An 8,956-nucleotide genomic window follows, 5' to 3' on the forward strand; every position below is an offset into this window, starting at 1 on the left:
GCAGCACCACAAATCAACGTAGGTGCATAAACCACCACCGCCATCCCAACCAACCAACCAAAAAATGTAGCATCGCAAACAACGAGGATGCAAAACACCACCACTGCCATCCCAACCAACCAACCAACTAAGATAGCGCAGCATCGCAAACAACGAGGATGCAAAACACCACCACTTCCATCCCAACCAGCCAACCAAGAAAAACGTAGCATCGCAAACAACAAAGATGCAAAACACCACCACTGCCATCCCAACCGACCAACCAAAAAACGCAGCACCACAAAACAACAACGTAGGTGCAGAAAACCAACCAACCACCAACCCAACCAACCAACCAAAAAAAAAGTAGCATCGCAAACAACAAGGAAGCAAAACACCACCACTTCCATCCCAACCATCCAACCAAATAAGCACCACGAAACAGTGTGTAGGTGCATGAACAAAACAAAACGCACCACGAAACAGCGTGGGTGCATAAAACCACCACAGCCATCCCAACCAACCAACCAACCAAAAAACGTAGCACCACAAATAAACGTAAGTGCATAAAACCACCACTTCCATCCCAACCAACCAACCAAAAAAATGTAGCATCGCAAACAACGAGGATGCAAAACACCACCACTTCCATCCCAACCATCCAACCAAATAAGCACCACGAAACAGTGTGTAGGTGCATGAACAAAACAAAACGCACCACGAAACAGCGTGGGTGCAAAAAATTAAGGTAAAATAGCACCAGAAAACCAAAAAAATGTAGGAGCAAAAAAATCAATGAAAAAGATAGCACCACGAAACAGTGTGGGTGCATGAACAAAACAAGGAAAAATAGCACCAGAAAACCAAAAAATCTAGGTGCAAAAAAATTAAAAAAAAAGAGCACCACGAAACAGTGTGGGTGCAACACAATTACAACGAGCGGACTCATGAAACCAACGATGAAAAATCCAACGGTGAAGGCTATGTACAACATCATCAACAGGTACATGAGTAGCTAGCAAGTGGCAAACACCGGCTCTGTGCTCGCACATTCCGGTTCAGATTCCCGTCAAGGTCATTTTCTCGGCTACCACAGCAGAAGCCTGGGACCCCGACAGAGAATCCTGTGCGAAACGTACGAACACAGACGCAAGTTTCAACATTTCATGTTATAAGGTTTTTTATGTGAAAAAAAAATTCATTAAAAACCATTCAGTCTTTATAGCATTCTCATTAGTTCACGTATGTATATTGTCGCGGGTTGAAATTTTGCAGGGTTGTTGAAATCAAATTTAGGGACTTTACTGACGGGACTCTGGGCTGGCTGCTCTGTTCACTCGTCAGCGCAAGTGGCGTGACCATGTAATTGGGGCACGGGGCCGGCGCGGCGCGCTGCGGGCTTGCAGAATTTTGTTTGTTTGTTTGGCCGCGCGCTGGCGCAGCCACGGGCCGCAGTTACTGGGGCGCGCTGTCGTAACAAGCCGCGCGGTGTGGCCTGCACATTGGGGTAGAGGGGGGGTAGTCTTCCCAGATGTTCTAGTTAGTTGTTTAGTAAATTTGACTTCAATAACGAGCTTTTGTTATGGTAGGCGCGGCAGGGCGCGCGAATTTAAGCGCAAGTGATTGGTGACTCGGGGCTCACTCAGGCGGAGGCTATGCGTCTCACCTGTGGTCACGAGTTGTTAGTTCGTTCGTGATGTAGGAATTCAGGCTCACTCAGGCGGAGGCTATGCGTCTCACCTGTGGTCACGAGTTGTTAGTTCGTTCGTGATGTAGGAATTCAGGCTCACTCAGGCGGAGGCTATGCGTCTCACCTGTGGTCACGAGTTGTTAGTTCGTTCGTGATGTAGGAATTCAGGCTCACTCAGGCGGAGGCTATGCGTCTCACCTGTGGTCACGAGTTGTTAGTTCGTTCGTGATGTAGGAATTCAAGCTTTCGGGCGGAAGCTATGGCCGACGCCACTAGTCGTTTAGTTATAATTTTTTAAAATGTAATGTTCGTTCGGATTTTAAGGGCAGGAGAGGCCCCTACGTTAGTTTTAAGTAATCGATCAAGAAAGGCTTTTCGGAAAATGTGAGTATGGACTTATCTTTGTTTTAATTTTAAGTATTATGTTATTTTGCAAAATCTCCTTAGTTCAGCTCTCACCAGACATCCTGTACGGGATGACGAACCTATGATCCTAGGTACAGTAAAGTATTTTATGAAGTTAAGACTAGTTGATGCCAAGCGAGTTGTTTCTATGTAAAGAGCTACGATTCTCTCCCCCCTCTGAAGGTGCACGTGACAGAAATGGCGGTGGCACCGGCTAGGTGCACGTGACAGAAATGGTAGAGTTCGCCGGATAGGTTCTATTTCTGGAGAGAGAGAGAGGTAGATTTTTATGTTTATTATTAAGTTAGTTTCAGCTTCTGATAGCAGGTTATTAAGAGTTTACTTGAGGAGAGGATTACGGAATTTTAGTCTATAGTGGAGGAAGTCTTTGAGATTTTTTTTTTGACGTAACAGATGTTTATTTGAGGATACTTGTAAGGATAAAGTTTATAGTGATAAGTTGTTTTAAGTCGTTGAATTTATTGTAGATTTATATCGGGGATTATTACGTGAGGAGAATACGTTATAAGTTAAATGCTTATTAGAGATAATGCAAGTGGTTTAATTTAATTGAAGTTCATTTTAAGATTGTAGGTTAAGAGAATTATAATTTAAAATAAAGTTTTTTGTCGTAAATAGGAATTATTTTCAAGAGAAGTTTGTTTTGTTTTCGTGCGCGTAGGAGACGAGACGTACGAATTAAATCAGTCGAGGGAAGGATAAACGTTAGAAAGGAATTAAAGAGAAAACGAGAGTTTATGTAAAAGAGAGTTATAGAATTTATAGTGATGTTTTGTTTTAATTAGAAAAATGTTGAGAGTTGTTTCAGAACGACACGTCAGTGGACGTGGCAGAATGAACACGTGACGGGGAGGTGCTGAGACCTAGCGGAGAACGGAGGAACCGCAAACGAGGGTTGGCGCACCTGATGGAATTCGGTGACGTCACGGGCTCATACGGAGACGTGGACAGGCCGTGACCTTGTTTTGATCAGCTGTACGGTAACTTAGCGATAAGAAAATAGACTATTGGTTAAATAAATTTAAATTTAAGTGTGTTTTAGGAGAAGAGGAACTTTCAGTATGTAAGTAATTTAATTTAAGAAGTGTATGATGTATAGGCTAGAAGTGTTTCGTTGTAAGTTGTTTATGTTTTTGTTAGTTAAATTCTACCTCGGTTTTAAAAATATTTTTTTGGGATTTGTAAACATTATTAAGGAGGTACACTATAAAATCGATAAGCATTGAGAAAAGTGGGAAGGATAGTTTTTGTGTGTAGAGGGAATTTACTCCAAGGGAACAGAGAGACAAAATTAATGTTTTCATTAGGGCGAGGGACCCTAAGGTGAGGCGTTGTGTCCCTGGGAAGAAAGGGAATTGTAGCGCAGACCATAGGAGATGGGCTGACTACGGAATTAAGGGTCAGGAGAATCCTGAGAGTTGTGAGTAGTTTGGGGCAGGAGTTCCCCATGGTAGTACCGAAGTGGCTATCCTGTATGGGATAGGGTACCATTTCAATGAAGTTTGTTGGTGGGGTTAGAGTCCCTTGCTGTGTAGTGGGCCTATAGCAGATAGGCACTACAGTGAAATTTTTGGTTATTTTGTGAGGTAAATTCCCTGGAGGTTAAGTAAGATTGGATTCAGTTAGGAAGGAGGGAAATGAGAAACATTGCTGTAGAGAGTTAGTGTACTTGCCTAATGTGAAATTGAATTTTACTAAATTAATTTAGGAGAAAGTTTTGTTCGGTAAATAAATAATAATGGAAGATAGCTAGATAATTAATTAATTTTTTTTGAGTAAGGTGTTTTAAGTAATGAAATAAAATAAGGTGAAGTAATTTGAATAATTGGGGAGGAGTTTCTTTAAGAGTTTAGATAATTGTTTTTGAATTTATTGAGATATTCAGCCAGTGAAGTTTGAGTGTGAGAGATACAGTGAGATTTTAAGGAAATCGGTTGTTTATTAATTAGGACAAATGAGATTTTATGATTAAGAGTCAGTAAGCATAGTTAAAATTTACGACATGATATTTGTTGACAGTTTACAGTTATTAAGGAGAAAACAGAGTAATCTATTTATTTTTATTTTAATGGTTTGAAGATAAGATTATGAATTTTTTTTGGAAGTTTCTTTGGCATGTTGGAATAATTTTTTTTGATTTTTAGAATTTACAGAGAAAATTTAATTGATTTACATTAGTTTGGAAGTATGGAGGTTTAGTGTTCGATTAGCCCTAACTTGATGGTCGGATCCCAAAAGAATGCCGTAAAACCGATAGCCAATTGAGAGGAATGCGGTAGGCGCTTGTGTAGAGAGGGGTTGTGGGAAAACTCCTTGGGACTGATGGCAGATCAGGGGCCCTAAATAGTGTGTGATGCTGTAAAACCAGTGCAGAGAAAGCCTGGTATGCTTAAATTTTTGGGCACAGGTTATGTAAACCTGGGGTTCCATGGGATTTAGTCATGTTAGCTGCTGTGAGACATTAAGATTTCCAGGCTCCATAGTAAATTCAATGTAAATTTTTGTTTTCTTAAAATAATAAATTTGTTTTTAATTTTTTTTGAGATATTTGATTTGTAACAGTGAATACAGACCCCGAGGAATAAGAGTTGTCATGCTGTGAGAGGAGAAGGTGGTAGGCCTAAAAGGGTACAGGCACCACAGAGGTTATTTGTATTGCATAATTTAAATATAAGGAAACTTGAGAATTTGAAATTTTGTTGTTGGGTTGTACACCCATAAGAAGAGTATAGGCAGAATTTTTATTGTTATGAGATGTCTAATTTAATTGAAAAGAAGAAAGTTTAAAGATGCAAGGTAACATTATTATTGTAATAATTGAAAGAGATTAAGAGGTAGAGAGAAATAGGCAGTTTTTGTTTGTAAGTACTAAAGTTTACATATAGAAATTTAGTAACTAAGAATGAATAATAAATTAAGTCTAGTGTAAAAGTTTTTTTTAAGTTTGTTAAGTTAAGAGTCATAAGTAAATTTTTTTTGAGAGAGAATGTCTTTGATAGGAAGTATTAGAAACTTATGGGAATTTTAGGGTAACATAAATAATGTAGGTAATGAATAATAAATAGATGGTAGGTCTTAAGTTAGGATTAACATTTGAAGCAGAATTTAATTAAGAAGAAGGAAAATAAATAGGCCTAATGAAAAGAACAAAAAAGGATTTTATGGTAAAGCATTTTTTTTAAGTAATAAACAATGAATAATAATGTTGTTTCAGGGTAATGTGTACTAATAATACAATTGTTTTTTTTAGGACCAAAGAACAGGAATTATGTAATTTAAATTAACATGTATTTTTGAAACTGTTACAGATTCCTTAAGATTAGCTGAGCAGCAGTCCAGTTTACAAGATGACAAGAGTTCGAGAGACAAGATACAAGATCACTGAAACAAGAGCCAAGACTGAAGATTCAAGAGAAGAGAAAGCTGGCAGCCATGGACTTACAAGTGGAGATTAATAAGGTCATGTAAAGTTTTATTTTTTTTTATGGAAGACAGTAACTGGAGTTTTTTTTTGTTATAAACATTATTTACAGAACTTTTTAGGTTATAGTAATGTAATGGAACTAGTGAGTTGTGGTAGCTGTCAAAAAGAACTAATACCTTAAGTTTAATTTTTAAAGTTAATTTTCTTAATTTACAGAGGGATTAGTAGTTTTTTTTAAAACCTTATTTAGGTTGGAATTTAAATACAATAGCTTATTATAAATGTGTACGAACAGTTCAAGTTCACAGTACTGATAGGTAGGTCAGATGATCTTATTGATTTTGATGATTTGTTGTTTTGAGTTGATTTTTAAGTGTTGTGAATTAGACAATGAAATAGTTCTGAAAACTTAAATTATTTCAAGCTAAGAAATAGTAAAGTTAATTGTAACTCAAAGGACACCAGAATTTAATTTTTTTTTGAATTAGTAATGTTTGAAAATTTTATACTTTACAAGAAAGGTTATAAACAAACAGATCGGATGGAACAAGGATGCAGTAAATCACAATTTCATTTAGAATTATTGATTAGCTTTTGAGGTTATGAAGTAAAAGTAATTATAGTTTAAAAGTTTGAATAAAAAAAAATGTTTTTTTTTTTAATTTGTTTGAAATAGAAAGTTTAAAAGTTAATTAGTCATGACCTAGGTGGGTGATGGGGTGGGAATTGGCCACTCTTTTTCCCTATAACCTCCCTAACATGGCCTTCTATTACAACTAACAGAAATAAAGAAGAAGAAAAATGAAGAATTATTAGTTAGAATGTTTCTTTCATGAAGATACCTGATGAACTTTTACTGTTTGGAAGAATAGAAGCAAGGTTAGTCAGATATTTTTACTCAGAAGAAGAAGAAGATAAAGCAGTTTTATGACTCGACAAGCCAGAGATTGGTGTTTCCCCTCTGCGCTTCTATTGACTACGTTGTTTACTCTCATGGGATAGCTGGTTCGGCACCATGGAGAGAGATTGGTGGGCATTGTGGTTGCCCCCAGAAGAAAAGAAGAGTAGAAGAGGTTATGGGTGGGTCATGTGAACTGACCTTCAACCCAGTTACTTCGTGGGGACTATTTGCTGTATAGAGAAGATCAAGACTCAAGAGGTAGGGAAAATCATTGGAGGTCATGTTTCCCTTCCTTAAGTTTTTCCTATCAAATTATTTGCCTGATTAGATTATGCTAAGGGTGGGATAATTTATGTTAGCAGTTGAATTAATTAATTTTATTTTTTTGTGTGTTTGCATCCTTGCCCATCGATTGCAGTTTAGTAGTTAGTTTTGTATTTGTCAGGCGTGATGGTAATGCCTGTTGATGATGTTTCAGAATTGTAATCTGTTCGTGATGAGGATGGCACAACTCCGAAGCAGATGTGGGGAGAAGTTGTGAGCTGCCCTGGAAGCCAGTCCAGTAGCTGTTGGAGTTGAGTGGTGTTTGCTGATGGCCAGCCCAGGGAGCTACTCTTCTCGACAACACTGACTTCGAGGAGTTGCACCAACCTTCACGAGATAAGAGTTTAATTAATTGAAACACTGTAAGGACACTTAATTTTTTTTGAAGAACGAAAGAAGTATGGTAATAAACGGAAACCGAAAAAAAAAAAATAATAATAATTATCAAGAATTTGCACATTGTTTAACGAATACTGAGAAACTAAGAACAGTAATTTAATTTGTAAAGAGAGCTTCACTAACAGAACAATTTTTTTAGAATTGAGAACTCGAGCCTCTGAAGGTTCCTGTGAGAACAAACCAGATAAAAGTTTTACATTTAATTTTATGAATACTTGTTGTTTTAAAATAAATCTTATGCAGAATCTAGATGTATGTTCAGACAGCAAGGAACTAAGAAAATTATTATTTTTGTGAAATGAGGAATTTATAGTTATGGTTTAATGGAAAAAGACAATTTGTAATTTTGAGGTAGCTCGATGGGGCTCGAGCTCTGTGAGGGGAGGGTTATGTCGCGGGTTGAAATTTTGCAGGGTTGTTGAAATCAAATTTAGGGACTTTACTGACGGGACTCTGGGCTGGCTGCTCTGTTCACTCGTCAGCGCAAGTGGCGTGACCATGTAATTGGGGCACGGGGCCGGCGCGGCGCGCTGCGGGCTTGCAGAATTTTGTTTGTTTGTTTGGCCGCGCGCTGGCGCAGCCACGGGCCGCAGTTACTGGGGCGCGCTGTCGTAACAAGCCGCGCGGTGTGGCCTGCACATTGGGGTAGAGGGGGGGTAGTCTTCCCAGATGTTCTAGTTAGTTGTTTAGTAAATTTGACTTCAATAACGAGCTTTTGTTATGGTAGGCGCGGCAGGGCGCGCGAATTTAAGCGCAAGTGATTGGTGACTCGGGGCTCACTCAGGCGGAGGCTATGCGTCTCACCTGTGGTCACGAGTTGTTAGTTCGTTCGTGATGTAGGAATTCAGGCTCACTCAGGCGGAGGCTATGCGTCTCACCTGTGGTCACGAGTTGTTAGTTCGTTCGTGATGTAGGAATTCAGGCTCACTCAGGCGGAGGCTATGCGTCTCACCTGTGGTCACGAGTTGTTAGTTCGTTCGTGATGTAGGAATTCAGGCTCACTCAGGCGGAGGCTATGCGTCTCACCTGTGGTCACGAGTTGTTAGTTCGTTCGTGATGTAGGAATTCAAGCTTTCGGGCGGAAGCTATGGCCGACGCCAGAGGCCACGAGTCGTTTAATTTAAGTTAGGTCATAATGTAGTCATCTTCAAGCTTTCGGGCGGAGGCAATGGCCCTTGTCACTAGTCGTTTAGTTATAATTTTTTAAAATGTAATGTTCGTTCGGATTTTAAGGGCAGGAGAGGCCCCTACGTTAGTTTTAAGTAATCGATCAAGAAAGGCTTTTCGGAAAATGTGAGTATGGACTTATCTTTGTTTTAATTTTAAGTATTATGTTATTTTGCAAAATCTCCTTAGTTCAGCTCTCACCAGACATCCTGTACGGGATGACGAACCTATGATCCTAGGTACAGTAAAGTATTTTATGAAGTTAAGACTAGTTGATGCCAAGCGAGTTGTTTCTATGTAAAGAGCTACGATTCTCTCCCCCCTCTGAAGGTGCACGTGACAGAAATGGCGGTGGCACCGGCTAGGTGCACGTGACAATATAATTATATTCAGGCCATATATCCGTACGGTAATGTATGAATTCCATCGTCGCATATTATGCGTTTATCGTCGTGCCATGTTAGTGCTAATTTATTTGAGCATTCTGTATACAAGACCATATTATGTGAACGTATGGACCGGACTTGCGCGCGCTTCTCCGTGTGCTGCTCCAGGACCTCGAGAAAATCTTTAAACGATATTTTATTTCTCACCACGCATTTCTGTATACCTTTGGCCCTTTTTGTGATATTACTATTGTATTTGT

The 8,956-nt window shown here is 39.1% G+C and overlaps 1 long non-coding RNA gene across 1 annotated transcript; it reads left to right on the top strand.

Moving 5' to 3' along the window:
* Positions 1-2,107: 2,107 nt before the first annotated feature.
* LOC134527718 (uncharacterized) lies at positions 2,108-7,176 on the top strand. Its single transcript, XR_010074256.1, has 2 exons — positions 2,108-3,158; positions 5,404-7,176. It is a non-coding gene; the product is annotated as an uncharacterized LOC134527718 (long non-coding RNA).
* The last annotated feature ends 1,780 nt before the right edge of the window (positions 7,177-8,956 follow it).

Source organism: Bacillus rossius, chromosome 1 (genome assembly GCF_032445375.1).
Source record: "Bacillus rossius redtenbacheri isolate Brsri chromosome 1, Brsri_v3, whole genome shotgun sequence".
NCBI lineage: Eukaryota > Metazoa > Arthropoda > Insecta > Phasmatodea > Bacillidae > Bacillus > Bacillus rossius.